Raw genomic sequence first — 22,784 nt, forward strand, 5'->3', positions numbered from 1 at the left:
GATTTTGTTTGTTTGTTTGTTTCCCCAGGACTGCTGATTTTATTTTCCAGTGTAAAACATTTCCAGTTTGAGTTTTCACATAGCAGAGGTCAGCGAAACAAAACGGGACACCTCACAATTCCTGAAGAAACGCTGAACCAAAGCCAAGGTGGTTGTTTTCCATGGCAGGAAAGCTTGCCCGTGGGCTGCGAGGGTGACCTCCTCTGACTTTGTGTCGGTCAGATGATTAATGGTGACCGCGTTCGCTGAAGAGTGGACGATGCCTGCCCTACTGCTGTTCCTCTCTTTCAACATAAGGCAGTGGAGCTCGTGTTCTCCGTTCCGATCTATGAACGCATTTACAGATTGTTCATGTGTTTGTTTGACATCTGGTTTAGCCAGCGGAAGTCCTAGTTCTGCTTTCACTCCTGTTTGCCTGCCTTTCACATTCTTTCCTTCCGAACTGTTACTCATTTTCTTCCCCTGCTCTCTCATTTATTAGTGGTCATAGCAGCATTACTTTGGAAATATCCTGATGTGGGGGTTTGCCGCTTTGTCCAGCAGGGTCCTGTGACTTTCATGGAGCATAAAGCTTCCCTCCTGCTGGAAAAAGCTCTGGGGAAAAGAGCTTCACAAGGCTGCGAAGCCCATTTTCAAGTCAGCAGGAGTCACACATTAAATTGAATGCATTAAAAACAGGCTGGGCCTCATAGAACACTTTTTTTTTCCAGTCATGTTTTCTTAGGTTTAGTAAAAAGTCTGACTGTACATGGCTTGGCAAGACGAGGGCGATGCCTGCCCGTGCCGGGTGCCGTTGTGGGAGGATGCACAGCGAGCACCCACTGAAGGACTCGCTGCCGTCGGTGCTGCGCGTCCGCAGGCACTGAGTGGCCTCCTGAGGACTGACAACGCGTCTGGCACAAAATCCCCAACAAACCGCACCTGCAGACGGCGTTACATGAGCGCGCGAGGCACCTCAACTCAAGCGTTAATCCGCCAGCGGTGCCGCACGCTTGTTTTGCAGAACCGCGGCGCTGTTGATTACGAGACACGCACGAGGGGGTGGCTGACACGTCAAAACTCAGGGGAGAGGCAAGCTTGGTGCCCAGCGCATCCCTGACGGCCCTGGAGCCCTCGCTGCTGCCGGAGCCACCTTTCCCTGTTCCCCCTGCAGCACCCCGTTTCCCACCCCCTACCCTCAACCGCGGGTCGGGAGCAGCAGCGGGTCGGGGGGGGGCTGTGACCCAGGCGTCCCTCCACCCCATGGCCCAAAGCCCGCACAGCCCCGCGTCTCCACATCCGTAAAGCCACCCGCCTCAGCACCCCGCGTCCCGCTGAGCCTGCCCTTCGCCTCCATCCCTCCCGGCCGGGCGCTGCTCCTCGCCTCGCACTTAGAAAACTCTTTGGAGCTGGGCCGCGGTGTATTTTGTTCATCCCCAGAAGAGGCACACGTTTTCTCCTTGTTCTTAATTCCATTTTTTTTCTGGCACTAATCCATTCCTTTCTTTTATAAATGTTGTTTAAATAGTTGGCAGCGCATCATTAATATAAGGCTAAGTTTTACCCCTAACATAAATTTAATAATTTTTCACAATGATTTTCTGCAGCATTTTAAAGTTTATCTACTCTTCATCAGGAAGACAGGCAAAAGAAAACAAAAAAGAAACCCTGCAACAGCTCCTTTAAAACTTGTTTTTACAGAAACTAGATTTTGAATAACTCTTTCTGGCTTTGTGTAAGCAAGAGAACACTAAATATTTCCATCACAACCGCTTGCTCTTTTCTGAAGCAGAATCTCCCAAACCACAGCACTGCCCATCATAAGACAGTCTAGGGATAGAGGAGAGGCAGAGTTTGTTAAAGGAGAGAATATATTTTATATAAGAGATTTTAAACAGCAATAATAATTGGTGTTATAGAAGACAACTCCTCCCACAAACACTGTGCCGATATTCAGGCAGGTGCAGTACACTCAGCGCCATCGAGATGTGGGATTCGGAGTATGGTGGAGGAATAAGGAAAGGGAATTTTTACTCTCAACCTAGTAGTTTCATTACAACCGAATTTCAGTCTGAGGTTTTTAATTAAAGTGTAATAATTCACACTCTATCCAGCAGAGGGAGCATTTAAAACAAGGGCTCGTTTGGAAAGGTCCAGCACGTTTCAAAAAACACACCGTAAAACCGAAAGCGTTATCGCGGGAACTGCAGCAAAACATTTGTGGCAACCCAGCCCCTGACTTGTGAATTCATGCATGGACAAGGCATAAAGCTCCCGCTAATGGGAAATTACTCACATTTCTTGCAATAAAAACCCACCCCAGAACCGTTCTTCTGGTTCCACATGAATCACTTTCAGTCCTTGGCACGTCATAAGGATTTTTTTCAGGCGATCTAGCTGCTATTAGTTCAAATTTTTCAAACCGCTTGGGTGTGTGAGGTTATTCGGGTCTCGCTGCAGGCGTCTGCGCACGTTTCTGGTCTGCAGAAGCGAAAGGGTGAGGGAGCGCACGGAGAAGTCTGCCTCGCTGCGCCCAGGGCACGGCTACGTGGTTGGGGGGGCGCTGCATTTTCAGAACTAACTCCGTTGCTTTCTTATACATCTAGCTTTGTCACCGAGGGACGCATGGAGGCATAGCAGCATCTCCAAAAATCTAGAGAGAGCTGTGAGCGCCCGTGGAAATGGTTGCATTTCAACCCCCAAGGGTAATACCTGGAGAAATGGGGGTTTTCTGCCCTTGTGCCATGGCATTTCTGCTCTTTTAGTGGTGCAAAAGGCAACTCCTTGGAAGAAAAAGGTGATTTTTATGGGTCTTGTACACCCGGCTCCTGATGCTGAGAGGAGGACAGGGCCTCTCCGAGAGCCCCGCTGGCAAAGCAGCCCCAACGCTCTGCTCTGGGGCCCCTGGGAGCCAGCATTACTTGGCATGGGCAGCAGTTGAGGTTTGGGTTATTTTAGCCATCAGATTAGTTACCTTTGATGTTTTGCACCATCTGGCCACACGCACACGCGCCACGCTGCGTTAGCTGCCATCGCATCATCTGCTCCAGCGCTTTCATCCCTGCGATGCAAACATCCCGTTGTGAAACAGCAAAGTAAGAATGGCGCAGCAAGGCAGCAGCATACGTTCGGTATGACTGTATCTACTTCTGAGGGGGTTTTCCCTCCCCCCCCCAAAAAAATCCTATGCTGAAAAGCATGCAAAGGAGTCAGAAATGCCATCTCACCTCCCTGCCGTAGCTGGAGAGGCTGGGTCTGAGGGGTCAGGGGCTGTGCCCGGCGCCGGGGCTCCAAAAACTTCTCTATTTCCTTTTGCATTCCCATTTTGCATTGCCATTTTATCCGCAGAAGTAGAACAGAGCTTACCAGATAAAACATCACACCATTACATCTCAAATCCTGCTTTCGATCGCGTGCGCGGACGGTCAAGGGAGGGAAGATGCTATTACTTAGTTTACAGTCATTGCAGCACTGTCTAAGCCTGGCTTTGAGCACAAAGAGCCAGCTGCTTAGTTCAAGTCCTGTACGATCTGCTCAGATTCCAGGCGATTAATCAGAGCGCGCATCGTGGATTTGTATTTAATGTTAAACCCCACAGCGGTTAGCATACTGACAGGGCTCTCTCTGGACACAGACGTAGACTTCCTTGGGTGTTGTCCAACTCCACAGCAGAGTTATGAAAATCAAAGGCAGGGCTATAAATGTGAAAATGGCCTATGCGATGGCACGGCTCACCCTGAGCGATACAGTGAAGCTGGTGAAACAGCAGCTTTTAGCCTGAGCCAAGGTATATTTTTAAGGACACTCTTAGGAACTGCTCATTATAAATTCCATTAATATTTATTTATACACACATATGTATATGCAGATATATGTTGCAATTCTACAAACCTAGAACCACTTCATTAAGATTACAGACTGACTCTAGGCTTATAATGTTCTTTTCACTCAGACTAAAATTATGCTATTGGCGTGAATTTGGGCTCAGGCCTTCTATCTGTTTTGATGAGTGTCTTCATCTTGATTTCGTGGGCCGGTGATCTTCTCACCTGATTGAGTTTCCAAGGGAGTGCCTGAGTTTAAGCAAGAACTAAAAAGTTCTGCTAACCTGTCACCTTGAGGCAGATGCACACGCTTACCTACATCAGCCACCCATGCCGTCTCTTTGGGCCTTTACCTCAAAATGTAAATCCCCGTTTTAACTTGCTTTTCAGCGTCGCCTTGAAATGCAACTTTATCCTGAGTAGAGTTTATTCTTACCGTGGCACCTCTCCTGTGCCTGCCCACAACAGTATCTCCTGAGCTGTGAAAAGTCGTTTGCTGTTTGCATATTAACCCAGCAGAGCCAACACAGCTGAGCGCTCTTCCTCCTAAAACTTCCTCAGCAGACTTGTTTACCAACCTGTAACCAGCGAAGGGCAGCAGGGTTAACTCAGCACCTCCTCGTCTTTGGGGCGTTTCACTTGCAGGCGTGCAAGTAACTCAGCCTGACCCAATATCAGTTTCCAGAGCTGGAGTTGGGAGCAAAACCTTTCCACTCCCAAATCAATCAGGGCACAGAAGTCATTAAAAGCTAATATGTGCCAAGATCCGTAACAGAGTTTTGCAGTCGCTTATTTTCCAGATGAAAAGCAAGTTACAGCAGAAGGTGCTTTTCCTGTTAATACCTCATCCTTGCCCTAAGTACCATCTCAGGAGCCAGGGGATCTTTACGACGTGGGAAGAAGGGCGTTTGGAGGCGGAGGAAAGTTTGAAAAACAACAAAACCAGTAAGGGTTGGGGACCAGCTGGGCTGGCAGCAGCAGCTCTCCCGTGGCAGCTGTTGGCTCCCAGGTAGGACGGTGGGGAATTCCACCGCTTGTGTCACTTCTCCGTTCCCTCCTGAGCAGCGCCTGGGCGTGCGCCAGCTCTTCATAAACAGCGAGACAAAACAATGAGGGCGTTTACTCATCGAGGCTTGCAGGAAGAGATTGTGAGTTTAATCGAAACTGCTAGTTTTTAGCCTGGGGAGCCCCTCTTCCACTCCCGAATGGAGCTGGAGCAGCCGAAGGCTGGGATTCACGACGAGCCCGGTGCTCAGCTGCACGCGTTTCGCTTCAACCGTATGATTTCTATAGCTCGCCTGTGCAAGGCACTGCACACTTCAGCAGTTCACCTGAGTGTCAGCAGTGTTTATTCAGGCCAGGATTTTAGTACATAAACACACCATCGTGAGCTGGCACTCGCGCCGACCGGGCAGGTCTGCTGTGGTCTTCCTGAGCAACGTCCTACAACACCCAAGCTGCTGCAGGCTTGGGAGCGTGGGGACTCCTCTGAAAATATTATACTCCTCACAGCAACCGAGGAGGCTTAGCTATTTAATAAGGAAGAAATTAACTGACATATTGGCATTTTAGGACTGTAGCTAGAGTCTGCTGCAGCCAACAGAGAGACGGATGTTGTCCTAGGGAGCTCTGGGCCCGTGGCTGATGGAGAAGGGAGCCCCGAGACCCCCGCGGCGGGTTGCCGCAGCCCCGGCCATAAGGATCCGTGAGCACCCGGCATCTCTTGAGCTTTGTTGCAGTGGGGTTTGACTAGGGATGCAACTAACTCAGGCAAGGCTTTATAAAACTTTTTCCCATGTATTTATAGTTGTTTTATCTAACGGGCTGGTGAGGGAGTCTCTCTTGACACCAGAGCAAGGAGAGCAGTAGCCGGAACAAACCAACCTGGCATAAATGGGATTTTACCGTTCTCTTTCAAACAGGCAAACTGTAACACAGGTAGGTAAGGTCAAATCTTTCAGACTCGGTGCTTACTGCAAGATCAATAAATTAATCAGCTGAGGAAAGAAGAACACGGGACTGCTGCCCCTAATCAACTCCACCCCATCACTCAATTTGTTTCCCGCTCCCTGAAATGTTTGAGAAGAAATAAGCCAGTGTGCTTTCAGTAAAGAGTGCTTCAAACATTAAACGAGTCTGCTGCTCATAACTAATAAGGAAGGAGGTTGACCCAAATACTGTGTTTTCTGACTCAGCCTGAGCTGCCGTGCCCTTCTGGAGCCTCCGTAAGGGAGAGGTCAGCATCACTCCTACAAAACCAGCAGAAAGAAATCTTGGGAAACGTTAGGAACTTGTGCAAATCAGGACAGCTTTGCTCTTCAAAACCTTGCTGGAGGTATCCAGATTTCCCCAGCTCAAATCAAGTCCCTTACCATTAAGGAGAAGAGTACTTTCAGCTGCTTTGGAGTACCGTGTGTATCTGAAGTTTCATTTGCCCTGAGTGTAGAAAGTTTTGTTTACGTTTTCTCTCTGATCCATCTTGAGCAATAATCATTAAGTGAAACGAGTTCAGCTCAGCAAAGTTGCCTGGGTTTATACAGCTCTTTTACAATCCTTATCAGGACTAACAAGGGGTAAAATGTTGCAATCAAATCACTCACAGAGATACCACCGCTCCTGACACTACCATTCTTAAAAACAGTGTTCTTCCACTGTATGCCTGTAATTTCAGCTTTTTATTTTTGTTGGGATTTAGTGGGTCAGGTATTTAACAGGTTTGCATGCAGCATGGCATGCAGGGCTGGCAATGCAGGCCCTGGCTAATTAAAAAAATCACCTTTTTCCAGCCTGATCCATTTAAACTCTGCAGAGGTGCCAGCCTACCTGCCTTGCATCACCTAACTGGAGATGCAGATATGTCACCACAGAGCTTGACTCCTGCAGATTCATCTTTCTTTCTTACCCATTTATTTCTCCGGCATGTACCTCTTCGTGCTTTAGACGGTTGTCTTCCATGAAAACACTTTCTTGGTGGCAGCCATGGGTGAAGAGAAGGTTTAAACCGAGGGTGACAGGGATTTCTGCGAGGTCTTATCAATAAAGAGGCAGCGAGTCTCTCTCGCAATGCACGTTTCTACCAGAGGTCGAGAGACGTATTTTTAAAGTGTTTTGTGAGCAATTCATACGACTCTAATCTATATTCTCACCATAAAGAAGGCCATAAAGCTCAGTGGGTTTAGAGGCGTTAGCATTAGGCATTTTGGATTCTCAGACTCAAGTAACCTGAGTTTGCAGGGTTAATACCATCCCAGTCTCTTTCATCTTTTTTTTTCCCCCCAAATGCTTCCACAGGGAAATAGCCACAGGAATTTGTGTGCTGTGTTGAAGAGCGCTGCATTTCCTGGCTTTCCAACTTACTGTAACCACATTCTGCCTTAGGATTTTCCTTTTCTTTGATCATTTATTTTAACTTGGGAATGAAGAGCGAGGGACATTTGCACTCCCCCTGTCTGATGTTGCTCCGCAGTGGGTATGACCAGCGTGGCTCACGAGCCCATGCTCCCAGCTGAGGTGTGCAGGTGTGCGGCAGGAAGGATCTGCCCAGATCACCATCACCTGAGCTTCCCCTCTGCACTTTTCAGCACAGCTGAAGAGAACTTTGTTTATATGCAATCATTTCCATGTGCACCCAGCCAAACATTTATTTATCTAATAACATTGTCTAGGTATCCGCAAACATTTTGAAGCTTGAATAATGTTTGCTCGATTCAAGTTCAGACAATATTCACCAAGAAAAGTTGGGTGAGGTTTTCCAGTATGGTGACATCTTCCATTTCTCTCCTTCTGCAATTAGGCATGCAACTTGCTCATTCCAATTAATGTAGTCTTTTGAGAAAAATAAAATCCATATATGAAATCTAATAGCACAGGTAGATCTGCAGGGATTAACAATATGAAGAAGAACATTGTCAAGCATATAATGATATTTTGTGGTATGTTTGCTACAGCTAATGCTTTTAATTGCATTTTCCAGTTTAATTCTAGTAGCCAAAGGCTCAATGCACAAGGCAAATAAAAGACAGGATAATTGGCATGCCCAAGTGCCTCTTTTCAACATAAATCAGGCAGACAGCAAATATGAGTTGAGCAAGGAGATCACTGTGTTGCAGTTTAATTCATTCAAGATTTTGCCAAAATTAATTTTACACTGCAGGATGGAAAAGCAGGACTGGGAAATGCATTGAAAATGTCAGGAGGGGCTGGAGCCACAGTATCCCCCTTCCACATTACCATTTCACACAAGTGTGAGAAAGCTTGTAAGCAGGCTGCTCAGGGAGGAATAGGAGCAGATAGAGCTGTCTTGCTGGGCGCACTTCTCCATTCCCTGCATTTGTCTGAAGATGCATTACTAAAAGATTCTTCTGTGATTACAGGTGCAGCTAGTAAAAGGATTTTGAAACAGACCTTCCTACAAACCCCACAGCAGCAACAGATTTTATTATCCGTACCCGGCTGGTTTTTTTTTAAGACATCAGCCCTGCAAATACACGCAGGGGTGAACTATCACACTGTTCCAGTTGGCGCTACGCACCAGTTTGTAGGTACACAGGCAGCTAGCTGCAGGGTAACCATTTTGACTGTAAGCCCTCTAGGGCTAAGATTATTTTTACAGGCTTAGACAAATACCCAAATACATTACCAGAGGTTTGTTTTTAAGTCCATCAGAGTTGCAAGGTGAAATAAGTAAAAAGACAGGTACTTTTCCTTGAGTTTTAAGCCAAGGTGGGTTTTCTCCTGCTTCATCTACAAGTCCAGCCGGAGTAAGTAACTTCGAAACATTCTGCTCACATTCACTAAGCACAGTAATTTGTTCATCTGAGTCCCACGCACTTTTTGTTTGAAGATAGAATAAACAGGTATTCCTACTTACGGACACTGCAGAGCTTGCACAGTCTCTTTGGAGAAAGCCCAATTCACTAGGGCTTTGCGTGGCAGCAGCTGAAACACAGCTGGGCAAATTCCCCGCTATTGTTATCTGAAATATTTCTATTCACTTTGAGAGCGTTTCACCCCTTTATGCCAGCAGACAGTTGACTCTACTGCATATGCATTACGTTCTGAGTTCCAAAAATTTGTCAGCTCTTCACCAGGGTTTTTTTCAAGCATTTTTACTAACTATAAAGAAAACATGTCTGTATTTGGCTTCTCCACAGATTATTTGGCCATCTAACCCAACAAAATGCTACAGCGGTGCTGTCGATCACATCCAGTTTTGCAAAGCCATGCTGTGTTGAGTACAGTATTTCCAGGCTGTAAGCCATAAAACAAGCCTGTTCTTGCTGCAGTTCATGTGGCTTTTGCTACGAGCTGAAATGAGGGCAGGACCACATCCAACACGTGGTCCCAAAGACACTCACACATATTTCAAACCCAAAAATCATCAGCTGTAAAAACAAAACATTTGGGGAAGCTCCAGTGAGGGAGCAAACTGCCAAAAAATCTATTCTCTGTGTATGTGGAGTTGTTTTTAATTCCTGTTTTGCTCTGCAGCCTGGCCCAGGGCAAGGACAGTTGAGTGCGAGTTCAAGGGAAACATCGGGAGCGAGCGGCTGAGTGACAGGACGGTCCCTTTTCAGCATCAACAAGCCATTAGTTTGACTTTTCTTTTGTGTAGGGTTACACCCTGACATTGCAGTGCTTGTTCCAACAGATTCCTCGCTGCATTACTGATGACCAGCTCCTGAACTGCATGACATTTGTCCCTGGCTTGACAATAATCCCATTAGCTGGGTGAGTCTCTGAGCACAAATCGTGCCTCTGCGTCAGTTCTGCGATTTCTGGAGGGATCGCCTGTGTCTTGGTGCGATTACCTGCCGATGCCTCAGGCGCAGAGGTCCGTAAGCATCTGTACACACTCGTACATTTACTTCACGATCTTCGGTTCAGATCAGTGTTACTGTGAGCGCTTCCTTACAGTCAAAAAGGTGGTGTTTTAAGGGATGAAAGCCAGATGTTTCGTGTTTATCCAGTATCAGTGATTTCATAACACTTAGTTTGCAAGTCATGACTAGATGATTTCAGCTGCCAACGGCACAGCCCAAGCACCAAGCTGTGTTCCCTCCGCTCGGAGCACTCGCAACTCTGAACTGAGTCGCAGGAATGTTAAATTACCATGGCTAGGAAGAAATGCTTCAGAAATGTATATTTTGCCTTTTGAAAACTGGATTTCACAAATAGATAACACATGCCTTAAAAATGCTCCTTGGGACATGAAAGTTCAGTCTCTGGAAGCATTCGGCTTTGTGCTGATGAACAAGTGAAGCGTGATGCTGACCACCGGCTGACCTTTTTGCTGATGCTGCCTGTGCCGGGATAACGCACGGATCCTTCTGCAGCTATACACATAGATTAATTCGTAGTGCCTTAAGCTGAACACAAGCTAAGGCCTGTATAGTTACTTGAGCTAATGCTTCCTGCGCCCCCCATTTCTGTTCAGAAGGTACATACCTTGACCCAGATCACCCAACACTTACACCCCGCTCACTTTCTCTTACAACACGTTGGCACTCCGCTGCAACTGCTGAGACTCCACCAAGGAGCAGAAATTAGGTGAGAAACTTTGGAAGCCAGGTTGGACATTATGCCTTCTACCTCCGTGAATCTGAGGCCAAAAAAAAAAAAAAAAAAGGTGAACACAATAGATTTTGCAAGAACTGCAAAGTCTACAGGTCAGTGTAAATACACATTAAACATAGCTCAAGCCTCTGCTCCAGGCTGTCAGAAACAGCAAAGTGACCCGATGGGGATTTTGGAGAACTACGTGCTTACCAAATAGTGAACTGCATTCGCTTGAAAAATATATTGTCTATGTTAAGAAACTTTAATACTGGGTATCTTATATGCAAAACAGATAAATGGTTCAACTACAGCAGTACTCCATCTGGGAATGAGTGTCATCCGGAGTATTAAAAGCTCAATAAACAAAATTTTGCTAAATGCAGCAAAACTCAGGATTACTGTACACTGGTAGGAATTATACAGACTGTGAAGGTATTCAAATATATGTATATTTAAACAGTAGTGTGCATTCATTCATACATCTCTATATCTATGCAGACCTGGAGATTTTAAGTCTGGAACAGCACCGCGTGCAAGGATTATCTGATTAGTACCGTTTTTAAGTAATCTGTTTCTCATGACATTCCTTCCCTGTGCAAAAAAGCAGAGGTTAGTCAAGGCATCAATAATTCAGTCTTAAAAGTCAGTTCTCACAAAGTGCTCTTTGGGCATGAATTCTTCATAATCCGCCTGCGGGGGGGAGATGGGTGCTGAGATTTCTTCCACCTGATGGACCGCTGGAAGACGGGGACACACTGCGGTAGAAAAGCTGAACGGTTTGGCTAAAGTCAGAGAAGAAATCGGACAAAGAGCCCAGCACGGCTCTCAGGAGCTCTGGGCTGGCAGGTCTCTCCCTGGACCACACGCCTCCATCAGTTTGGTGCAGTTTACTGTCTACAGCAACACCACCTCAGAGAAACAGGTGATTAATCAAGCATTGGTTCATATATGTATACTTGTTAAAGAAAACAAAAGTAAGTTTCCAGCCCTAAAAACTCTAACAAGAAGTTCAGAGCTCAGAAAAACCCAAAAGCAATGGAAGGGAACACCAGATGTTTTCTCTTCAGACCTTTGGGGACCTGGCAGCCTGTTGCTCAGGGGAGGATGTAGTCATTCATCTAGCCGTGAAATCATAAGGTCAGAAGGCATTTTCTTCTCTCTCCATGCACTCCATCATGAGCAGCGACAAGAGCTGTCGGACGCTGGAGGCTCACCTCGTATAGCACGTTACACCTGGACTGGCTCTAAGGAGGGGAACGGACAGAACCAATAACTCACAATCTTCTTTCCAGCAGGATGCAGACAAGCACCAGCAGCTTAAATGTCAGCCTGAAAACACAACTCCCGCTCGTGGCACACTTGCAAGTCATGCCTTCACGTACAGCACCATCGAACCGCTTTGTTCACGTACAAGCCTGCAGATTTAAAACCGTTACGTGGTCATGAGGACCAGACGCAGCCAGCAAACCAGGATAACGAATGAGGAATGCAATTCATCCTTCGGGGGTTTGTTTTGATTTACAAAGTGCAGATGAAGCAGAAATTATTGCTTTTTCCTACAAATCTTGCCTTGGGAACATTTATAAAATTCTGGAGACTTCCTGTATTGCATTTTAAGAACCATAATCCGGAGCCCCTGGCAGTCAGCTGGCTGGCAATATTATCTCTCTCTGATTGAAGCAGAGACTTTCAAAAGAAAGAAAGAGGTTGTTAAACCTATTCTGATGTGCAACAGGTTCTTTTCTGAGTAAGGCAACAATGCCTCTGTGAATCCACTGCCTCTAACCTTCAAAAAGATTCAGCGTTGAAGAAAACCGACTGACTTTTAACACAAAGAAACTTAAAATCCAAAGCAACTTCTTGGGTGATTGCACCAAATTCTCCCAGTTCTTTTTCCTTGTGGCAGATTCAGGGTTAAAATTCCCAAAGGCAACAGAATGGACCTGATTCCTGCAACTGTCCCATGCTCTTGTTCTTTCTGCAATGCTCTTTGTGACAATGGGAATCAGAGCCCACCATCAGGGGTGTGTTTAGCAGAGATGGATCATTGCTAATCTACGCTGGGACTTGAATCTGGGCTCGCGTCTACATTGGTCCTGTTTAAATAGGAGCCTGTTCATACACAGCCCGCAGCGGAGGCAGGGAAGCAGGCACTCGTTTGGTGGAGAGAAGGGGATTCCTCCGTGTGCTTCTTCGGATGAAGCATCAAAACCCACCTCGGGAGCTGCAGCCCCGTAAACACTGGGACTTGACTCAGTCCTTTCAAAACAACGGGGCGCCTAATCTGCAGGCTGGAACTTGAAAAAGGAGTTCTTACAAACAATATGCTCATGTCTGCTTTCCTTCTTGCCAAAACTTTCCTGCTTCCAGGAAGCCCTCCTCCAGGCTCAGCCCCCAGCCCCTGCCCTGCTCCCATGTGTATTTACATGCCTCGGTTAACCCAGAAGGATGCTGAACTCTTTCTGGGAAACTTCAAAGGGCTTTACTGCATTGTCCTGCTAATGACAGGACAAGCATATTATCTACCATCTCTGCTATCTCCATCCAGCTATTGTGCTCCCTGTGGAATAAATGCTTACGTAGCCATGTCACAAGGAAAGACAAGCACAAGAAAACAAACATATTACTACTAGAAACACCATTTTCCTGATTAAATTTTCAGGCTAGAAATGTAAGCACGTATACAATATACACATGCTTATACAATAATAGGCACATATGCAGTGAGGCACTTTCGGGATCTATCTGATTTACCATACCTCTACACATCAGTTTTCAGGAATGTGTGCAATTCTTTCCCAAAAATTTGATTCACTCTGATTGTGGACATAGGTGGCAAGTCTGAGACTTCTGCAGGTATGGCAGGCTGGGGAGAGCTGCTATGCATCTGCAGTTACATCCTCAAGTGATCCTGGAGAAAATTTCTGAGCAAAGAACAAGGATATGACCACAAAAAAAAACCCCAACAGGCTATGTATGGAATATCTATAAAATATTTCTAACTTTCATCCTATGAATATTTTGTAAAGATGAGCAAAATGCTGTTTAATTATAGGTTCCATAGGTGAGCTGCAAAAAAGGGCTCTCTAAATGTGCATCCATTGCTTGTGGACAGTTTATCAGAAAATTAGAAACAGCAATTCTTCCCTGTGACAGGGAGGTAGTGGTGGTAAATGTGTCTTAAGAAGACTCATTGAAGAAAATGAAATACGGTTGTGTGCAGAGCTGAGTGCTCTTTGGGTGTCCACTCCCAACATCTCCAGCACGCTCTCTGCTCTTGAGCAATCCTGATGGAGGCAATCTTGATAACCCTTCTGTCTAGATTTGTTACAGAAACTCACTGTCTTCTGTTATCCTGTAATTTAAATAAAATCTGTATATCCATCAGCAATCAGCAGAACAGTGGCACTGGCAAACATGGTGGGTGTCCTGGTTTCGGCTGGAATAGAGTTAATTTTCTTCCTGTGGTTTGGATTTAGAATGAGAATAATGTTGATAACACACTGATATTTTGGTTGTCACCAGGCAATATTTACACCAAGCCAACGACTTTTCAGTTTCTCATGCTGCCCTGCCAGCAAGTAGGCTGGGGATACACAAAAAGCTGGGAGGGGACACGGCCAGGACAGCTGACCCCAAGTGGCCAAAGGGATATTCCATACCATATGATGTCATGCTCAGTATATAACTTGGGGGAAGCTGGCTGGGGGCTGGGACCGTGGCTCAGGAACTAGCTGGCCATCGGTGATCTGCAGGTGGTGCACAAGTGTGCTGTGCATGACTTGTTTTGTATATTCTATTATTATTATCACTACTACTATTACTACTACTATTGTAACTATTATTACTATTTTCCTTTTCTGTCATATTAAACTGTCTTTATCTCAACGCACAAGTTTTACCTTTTTTTCTCGATTCTCTCCCCCATCCCACTGGGGGGGGCCGTGTGGTTGTTTTAGCTGCCTGCCGTGTTAAACCACAGCAGTGGGCTGTACAGTAGTCTCACTGCTCAAATTAACGTCGCAATTTCACACCCCATTCTCCTATTTCAGGTGATAACAGTGAGTTCAAAGGACTGTGTTTCCTATTTTAGGAGCTGAGCTGCAGTGTTAAAAGATCTCTCTATTTAAAATTCACGGCCACCTCATGAGATGTGGTGCTTAGGGACATGGTTTAGTGGTTGGACTTGGCAGTGCTAGGTTAATGGTTGATGATCTTGGATGAAGGCTTCTCACGCTGCCCTGCACCACCTTGTCTCTTAAGTACATCAGCGAAACTCTTGGTGTTACCATGCCATAAACCAGACTTGGGAACTAAAGAAGATTTCTTTCAAACCTGGTTGAGAAGGGGCTGGGAGCTGTAAACCAGTATTGCCATCGGGACGGTCAAACCACCTTGTTGGAGAAGCTGTCGGTGATGTCTCTGAGGCTGTGTCTGACCGACCCCTTCCTTGGCCCTAGATGAGACCTCCCAGAAGGGCACTACGGGGTGGACATACTCTCAAAAGGTAGCTGGTTGCGGAAACAGAAAGCGGGTTCACCTGAGGGTTTGTTTACAACTTCCTTCACAGAGAAGCACTGCTAAACATGAAACTGCTAGTAACAAAGAAAACAAAAGCAAAACCAAAAAAAGTACTTTGGGAGGAAATTAGTATTATGTTTCTCATAAATCTTTTCCAAAATGAGTAGTTCACAACAGATAAGCATTCCATGCCTGTTTCCCCCTAATCTGTTTGACAGGTGAGTTTCAGCAGCCTGAAAATACTCTGTAAAAATGTATAATGGGTGAACAGAAAGCCATTCACTGAGTCTTCTTTTTTTTCTCAAAAGCATCAACTTGAAAGAAACCAGAGCCTGGAGATGAGCTAGATGCAACCTCTGCACTGACAAAAAGACGCTGGTGTAGCTAAGGCTGATGCCGGGTGGGCAGCTGAGCCCATCTCAGGGCCAGGGAAGGGTCCTCCTCACCCCGGCACTGCCTCCCACCTCCCCTTGCACTGCCCCGCGCTTGCTGGGCTCTTCACTGAGCCAGTCCCGTTGCTAGCCCAGAAGATAATTATCTGGCTTTTTGCTCGGTTAATGAGCTGTACTGCCTCTGATGAGCACCAGAGCTCATCCAAGGTGAACAGCAAGATCATGGGTCCAGGAGCAAGAAGGGAAGGAGCAAGAAGCAGAGCTTTTTTACTTTGAGAAGGGGTGAACACATCTAACACCGCCCTGCATATCTCATAAACATCATTCACCATTTGCGCTTTGTATGGATATGGGTATCATATCCTATCCGATTATTACATCCCACCCCTACCACCGACACCAACTGCAGCTGGTTGAGACGGAGCAGTTATTTCTGTGATGCGTATCATCGTCTCCTGGTGGTTTTCTTTCACAAAACTGCATCTGCAACATTAAGGTCCACTTTTTAAATTAAGCTCTCGAGTCACTCTCTTTTGCACGTGGCCACTCCGTTTCAGTGCTACCGTCTGCCACCAGAATACTCTGTGCTGGGAACGGCTCTCTGCTGAGAGGTGTGCCGTTATGTAGTGATGTTTCTTCTCTAGGTGATTAAGGACCTAATTGTCCCAAATATATTACTGGACTGTGGCCTTATAGAAGCCAAGGAAATCAAGTTCAGCTGCCTCCAAAAGTCATGGAAAGGAACATATTATCTTAAGCCAAGGCAAACCCCTAGGTAATTGTTTTAATTAAGTCAGTCATGGAGGTAGTTTTACAATCTAACTGTGCTGAAGAACTATTTTACTGGCTGATTGCAGTCATCAATTATTTTTCAAATGCCTTTTGGTGATAATTCTTCCTAGTTATAAAGAAATTACTTTCGTATTTAATTTTTCCACATAAACATTCTGTTGCAACATTTCTAATTTTTTCTTATCCCAAACCCCACATATCCTTAACCAGCTTAACCAGTACTCACAATCCAAAATTATCCAGAAGAGGAGACTAAAGAAGTTTTACCCAGTCAGACAGTATTGACATGCAACGCAGACTTCAAGCTGTGCTTCTCCATATCTATCTGCGTATGTCTATGTATCTTTAATAAGGACACAAACATCCTCCACAGCCCTCTCCATGGCAATCTCATGCACTGATTCTGCCAACACAAGTTTTCAACACTCATCAGTAAAAAGTTTTGAAACGGTTTTACTATTGCGAAACATTTTACAGGCAAGTCTGGATTCCTCTAATATCTGGGTCTATGTTTGAACCTCCAGGATATTCCTTTGCTGTATTTCCAATCTTTCCTCCTTCACTGTAAAATCAGAAAAAAATTTTTTTTCTTTTCCTTATGACATCTAAGAACCTTGGTAAACTCTAGGAGCTGAGCCTTAAAAAAGGTCAACTCTAATCAAGATGATGTCATCTTATGGACATTTTCTTTGGCAGAAAAAAACATTTTAAGTGTTTCCTCCCATCCTTTGCTGCCCATATGCAGTTTGCCATGCTTTCAGCTGTGTCCCCACAATGGTTTGGTGTCCCTGCTGTGAAACAGCTCCCGGGACACCCAGAATCAATACAAACTTTAAAAAAAGTGGCTTTTACCTTGTTCTGCGATCTGTCTTTGCATGGTGGCCCCACTGACGGTTGTCCCGGTCAGCTCCAGCACAGCGCGGGAAGGACTGGCAGGGCACTGCGGCTGCCCTGGCTGCAAAGGAAACCTTGGTAAAACAGCCACGTGCACGGGGGGCCGAGGGGGTTACAAGGCTTGCCTGGCTCCTCCGCAGACATAGGGACAGCGGGGATTTTCAAAGCCTTCAGACCCTGCCCGTCGCAGGACCCTTGCACACACCCTACGTGTTACCTCTCATAGCCTCTCCCTCCCCTTGAATGACCTGGTCATCTCTTCCCCAAGTCGGAAATCGTGCCCACGCTAAGGTGAGGGCAGCAGCAGCAGCAGAGCTCCTATTTCTGCCTATAGAAAGACCCCCCAACCCTAACAATCCACTTGGAAGCACCATCTGAAACTATGGGGATTCCCAAATCCTGTGCGCTCTGGTCTGAGGAGACACCTGGGATAAAGAAGGGTGAGACTTTGATAAGACTCAAAGCGCCTCCGTGACAGCTCTTTCCTTCTAAGTGTTGACACCTTACATTTTGTTTTCAGATGGACTTTATTTGCATTACCTGAATAAACTTTCTAGTTAATACATTACTTAACTGGTCTGTGTGACCAGAGTAGTAGTTAAACCGCTGATACTGTTGTGGTGTTCAGACAAATAAGAATAATGACCAAACAAAGTTGAATACACGAGTTGGGAATATTTTGCATGCTGAGATATGAAAAAGCCTCCAGGGTTTGCTTGGTGGTCTACTCCTGTATTAACTCACAGCTCAGTGCTACCTAAAAATTAATGAGAAAAAACAAGTGCTGTGGGTTACCCAAAACAAGGCACTGGGTTGTGCATAGCAATCATTGTCATTGTCACAGCTCTAAACCACCGATTCTTTTTAAAAATGCTATGTTCTCCACTTTAAGATTGTTTTACATTAGCTATTTATTATCAGAAATCTTTTCCAACTTCCCTCCCAAGTAAATAAGGAAATCCTGCTTTGAAGAGGCTGGGGAAGTGTTTGTTATATATTTTTTATTCCCAGACACTCAAGTTCTTGTTCTTGTTTTGCAAATCGATGTCAGCTTGAGTTTAACTTGAAAAATTTGAGTGAGGAAAAGCGAAAAATTTAGCCCCAAGAGTAAATATACTGCAGCTCAGTGAAGTACACTGCAGTTTACTTTTAGTTAAATATTGTTACAGTTATAAATGTTTTTTCAGTTAAATATTACACAACTTTGGAGTAGGAATGATGAAACTAAGACACATATTGACCCAGGAGACAGCTTTGCTTTCTATTCTTCCTCAAGCCCTTTCTGTTTACTCAGTTTCAGTGCTGTACAAGCCCAAGAAAACATCTTGCACCTGGCAAAATTTGCCCTCTGTAAACGATGCCAGACCAGTTCAGGCTCCATCCCTGTGGCAATCTGGTCACAGAGCTGTTTTAATACCCCGTTTGCCAGCAGGTTTGGGGAACTTCTGCTCCCCACGATATAATGACCCCGTTTTCAGGACAGAAGGAAAATGCCTTTGCTGTTAGGTGTCACTGAAAATGCAAACTGGTCACCGCAGATCCAGATACACAGAACTCCATTAGAATGTTTGCGTGACATTTATGCAATATCTTCTATAACATAAAAGCACGTGTATTTTTATCACCACCGTGATATCACTGGCATGTTCACCCAGGCCAGTGTTTCCTTTTAGCTTTGCTTCAACCAATTGATAGCCCAGCAATCTGCACAAGTAGTTCAAGTTCTGCCAGTCTTGCACTGACTTCACTGCCATGTGTTTCCTGCTCACCAGCCTCTGAAGTTTCCCCTCCAACGCTCTGGACAGCCTTGTCTAGCGCTGACTAACCTGGGTAGTCCCTGAGCTCTCACAGCCCCCCTGAATTCCCAGCTCTTAATCTGAAAAGAACCACATTCGAGATGGTGCAGGTACCACCACACTGAAGGATTTAAAAGAGTGTTTCCTGAGTGGGAGTCATTACACCCCACTCCCAGAAAGTCCTCCGTGTCCCTCGCTCAGGGCTGAATAGCTGGAATATTCATGGCCAGATTCTCTTCATATTTATTGACTATTTTTTATACTAATCACACAGCATGAAAGAACGAGCAGACGAGTCTTTCTAGCTACTGGCATGAAGTCTTTCAATAGGCATAAAAGAAATGGCCAGAAAGACCCCTTTTGTGTCTTACAATAGTCAGTATCTAGTTTAGATTACGCAGCACTTCAGCAGTCATCCAGGAGCCAGATCCACGTGCCACGGATCAGAGCAGCCCACAAGACTCTGTGTCAGGGCTAATGCAAAGAGACCACTATGCAGCATCCGCTTCACCTGCCACCAAAATCACTCCCCAGAACAAAGCAGCCACCAAGCACTCCCAAAACATCCCCAGCAGTAGGACACAGAGTAAATAAACCCAGAAAGTGTACACGCAGCAACGGGTATCACCTTACACGACGTGATGCTCTTGCCATAGATACGCACGTGTAGTGGGTACAAACACAAACCAACCTGTTCCCTGCTCTCATTTGTATGTCTTCGTGATGGTTGTGCTGGTATAAATACAAAAAACAAATCCACGTGTACTCAATATGGATTAAATATGGGGTACACCAAGCCAAAGCAAGACTGCAGGAAAACAGATTCTGCTGGACTGTGCTGAGAATTTAACTTCACTCCATGTTTTTTCAATCACAGGGGAGAAAACAGTCCATCCAATTAATACAATACAAATATATGGTCCGATCCATTGTGCCTTTTTTTTTTTTTTTTTTACTGGTTACAGGAACAGGGTTTTCATGTAAGTAAAAGTCATCCCCAGCTGCTTCTCCTCGTTTCCTCTGCACCCACAGCATTTTGTTGACAGCTGGGAGAAGAGATCCGAGCAGGAGCCCCGGCTGCAATGCCGACAGCACAGGGGAGTGCAAATGGCAGGTTCCCTCAGCGAGGAAGCAGAAATCTCATTCCGTTCTCTATCTAGAGCCTTGTTATTGCTTTTAGTCTGTCCCAGGAGGAAACCGTAGCCCAGGCAAAGACAGACAGATACATGACAAATGCTTTACCATGGAGAAGCCTCCAAAAAAAGTCATTTCTTTGCATACATATCTGGCACCCTAAAGAGAAATATTTGTTTTCCATTTTCAGTGGAGGCTAAAGGCACTCACCTGTGGTAAAGATAATAAAATTTCATGCTTCAAGGCTTAAGCTGATTGCTTAGCAAGGCTTTGCTATGTGCCAGGGACAATTCTTCCTCCTTCTGAAATGTTGCAGAGGCAGCTAGGTGTGTTATGGATTTCCTCCCTGCTTCCCCTGGAGCTGCAATGAACCTGTTTCAACATTATCTCTTTGTTAATATATTATAGAGAAAGACTTAAGAGCTGTTGTAAACATCCCCTTCGCTCCCTTAGCAAGGGGCCCTTAGCATCACCTAGTGCTTCACACAGTTCTGGTCATGTAAGAAGGTAATAGCCACATGGCTAGATCCAGCCTTGGGATCGGCCGCTGAAATGAGTTGCTTCTACCTTAGTGACCCCAAGGGCCATACAGGAAAGGATAGCCATATAGCCCTTACAATGGATATATATGTTGTTCTAATGATAAAGTCATTTCAACTATTCCAAAATGAAGTTTTCTGAAACTTTTCTTTAATAAAAATCTTTCATTCTAAGACAAACAAAAATTTTGAAACATGAGACTTTCCCGTGGAACTGAAATTCTGAGTTGCAGCGCTACAAATAATAATGAAAACAGTGACATATAAACCACCTATATTAAAAAACATGACAAGGAATCTTGGACCAAGGCACCCTAGTGAAGCTAATTGCACTGATTCACTGAGTAACATCTAAGTGCTTTGTTGGGATGTGCCTGGTGACAATCCCTGGCGTTTGGCTCAGCCGGTGAACACCAGAAGAACAGGCACCGTGCGCAGCACTGCAGCCCACGGCTGGAGTTTTACCAAAACCCACAGGAAAGCTCAGCATCAGGAAGATGCTCTTTCCTCTTTAAGCCACAGCAACTTTAAAAACCAGGTTGGTTGCCCAGGATAGCGTAAAGCACAAGAGTTGAGTTTCCAGAGATGCTGCCAACAAACCTCAAATCCACGGTTAATGATCTTGTGAAGGTGTTCAAATCTGGAGCATACTGCTGCCACTGCTCCTGTTGCCCTCAAGAACTGGCTTTCTAAGCACAAACATTTCGTAGAAAGAAGTACTAATTCTCTTAAAGATGAAGAACACTCATAAAAGACACTATACTGTTGGAGGTATTCCTATATAATTGACATAATTAATGCAAAAGCTTAAAATATACACAGTACATTAACAGGCAAAAGGTTAAGTATTTAGTCAACTAAATATGAGAGATCTAAAGCTAGATCTAGAACGCTAATGCTGCAGCATCGTTGGAAATGAGTGTGGCATGCGTATGCACATACATTTCCTGCTCTGTTTACCAAATCCACTGCTTGGGGCATTGAAAGAGATGTGTCAGGTCTGAATAAACTAATTCATAGGTGCATTTTGGGTCAGCTAGACCATTGCTGTTGTTTGCGTAACACCATAGGCAAAAAGGCATTGCATTTGATAAATAGATCCTCATACTGATCCCATGACAGTATAAATCATAATTAACTCATGAGTTTGCAATGGTTTGCAATTGACAGTAAAACATGAGGTCTGAATCTGGCGCGTGGACCACAAAGGAATGAACAAACCACAAGAGCCAAAATGTGATCTGTCCGGCACACGTGCAAAAACGACGACCACTGTGCAAACTTAACTCTGCGCTGGCTGACACAAACCATGCTTTTTGTGCCTGCTTATTCGGGAAACTCGAGAGGGCGAGGCTGTTATGGCCTGTGCCCCTGAAGCAGCGTGGGAGGCTGCGGAGATGGGCACAGACTGTCCCTGCCCGTAGGGGAGGAGAGCTGACACAGCAATTTCTTCCCGTGCTCTTACAGCCAAATATCCAAGGGCTTCACGGTAGGAACTAACGGCTGGAGTAGCAAAGCCCAAACTGACAGAAGCATTCAGGTGTCTCCTGGTGGGAATCGAGTACCTAAGTTAGGAGTTAGCTTCTGAAGGAAGACTTAAGTAGTCATAGCATCTTTGGTGACAAAAAACTCAGTCTGAGCCATGCTCCCAGGAGGTGGAAAGCTGCAGCCAGAAAGCACAGCCGAGGGGCTGGTCTCCTCCCCAGAACAGCTAAATTCCCTCTCTGCAACTACAGCACTACAATTACATGCTTTGATACCTGTGACGAAAAACACGACCTCCTTTGCTGCTCGGCAGAGAAATCAATGTCAAGAACTGCTACGTACCAGAAAGTCAACTCTGCTTTCCCTGACTTGGAAAATGAGCAGGACCCTGCTGTGCCAGGGCTGGCGGGGAGTGACAGCGGTGGTAATAACAGCCATCAGCATCACTGGCAGAAGTGTACGTATAAATATGTGTGAACCTCTGTCCTCCTCTGAAAACATCTTCATCGCTCCCATCGCTGCAATCAGTAAGGAAAGAGAACTAAGGACTTCTTCGAGACACCTTTCCTTTTGTTTTTGTACGTTTTCTGAGCCATTACAGGTTCCTACTAGTCACGCTGCTCGGGGAGAAGTATGGCAGGTCCACTGCCAGGTGTTTCCTTGACACGCCAAGTAACACAGGTCCCGAGTCCACGGGACAGATTAAGGCTTATCTCTAATTAAATGGTTCACCGAGGAAGCTTTAATAGGATGAAAGAGCCAGGAAGAATCAGAGGTTTTGTGGAGGAGCTGCTTCAGTCTAGCACTACACAAATACACAGAACTTGGTTTTGTTTAAATGGGCGCTAATGACGTTCCTTCCCACTGCTG

At 45.4% G+C, this 22,784-nt stretch overlaps 1 long non-coding RNA gene across 6 annotated transcripts; it reads right to left on the reverse strand.

The window, feature by feature from the left end:
- Window positions 1-7,426: 7,426 nt before the first annotated feature.
- LOC129209807 (uncharacterized) lies at window positions 7,427-17,432 on the reverse strand. 6 transcript variants are annotated; one of them, XR_008578229.1, is made up of 4 exons: window positions 16,919-17,432; window positions 11,431-11,605; window positions 10,862-10,952; window positions 7,427-10,404 (listed from the first exon to the last, which is right to left on the reverse strand). It is a non-coding gene; the product is annotated as an uncharacterized LOC129209807 (long non-coding RNA). The 6 variants fall into 6 exon arrangements; XR_008578228.1 differs by having other exon boundaries at window positions 10,862-11,098; XR_008578231.1 differs by having other exon boundaries at window positions 10,862-11,605; window positions 16,919-17,021; window positions 17,386-17,423.
- Window positions 17,433-22,784: the final 5,352 nt, after the last annotated feature.

Source organism: Grus americana, chromosome 9 (genome assembly GCF_028858705.1).
Source record: "Grus americana isolate bGruAme1 chromosome 9, bGruAme1.mat, whole genome shotgun sequence".
Lineage (NCBI taxonomy): Eukaryota > Metazoa > Chordata > Aves > Gruiformes > Gruidae > Grus > Grus americana.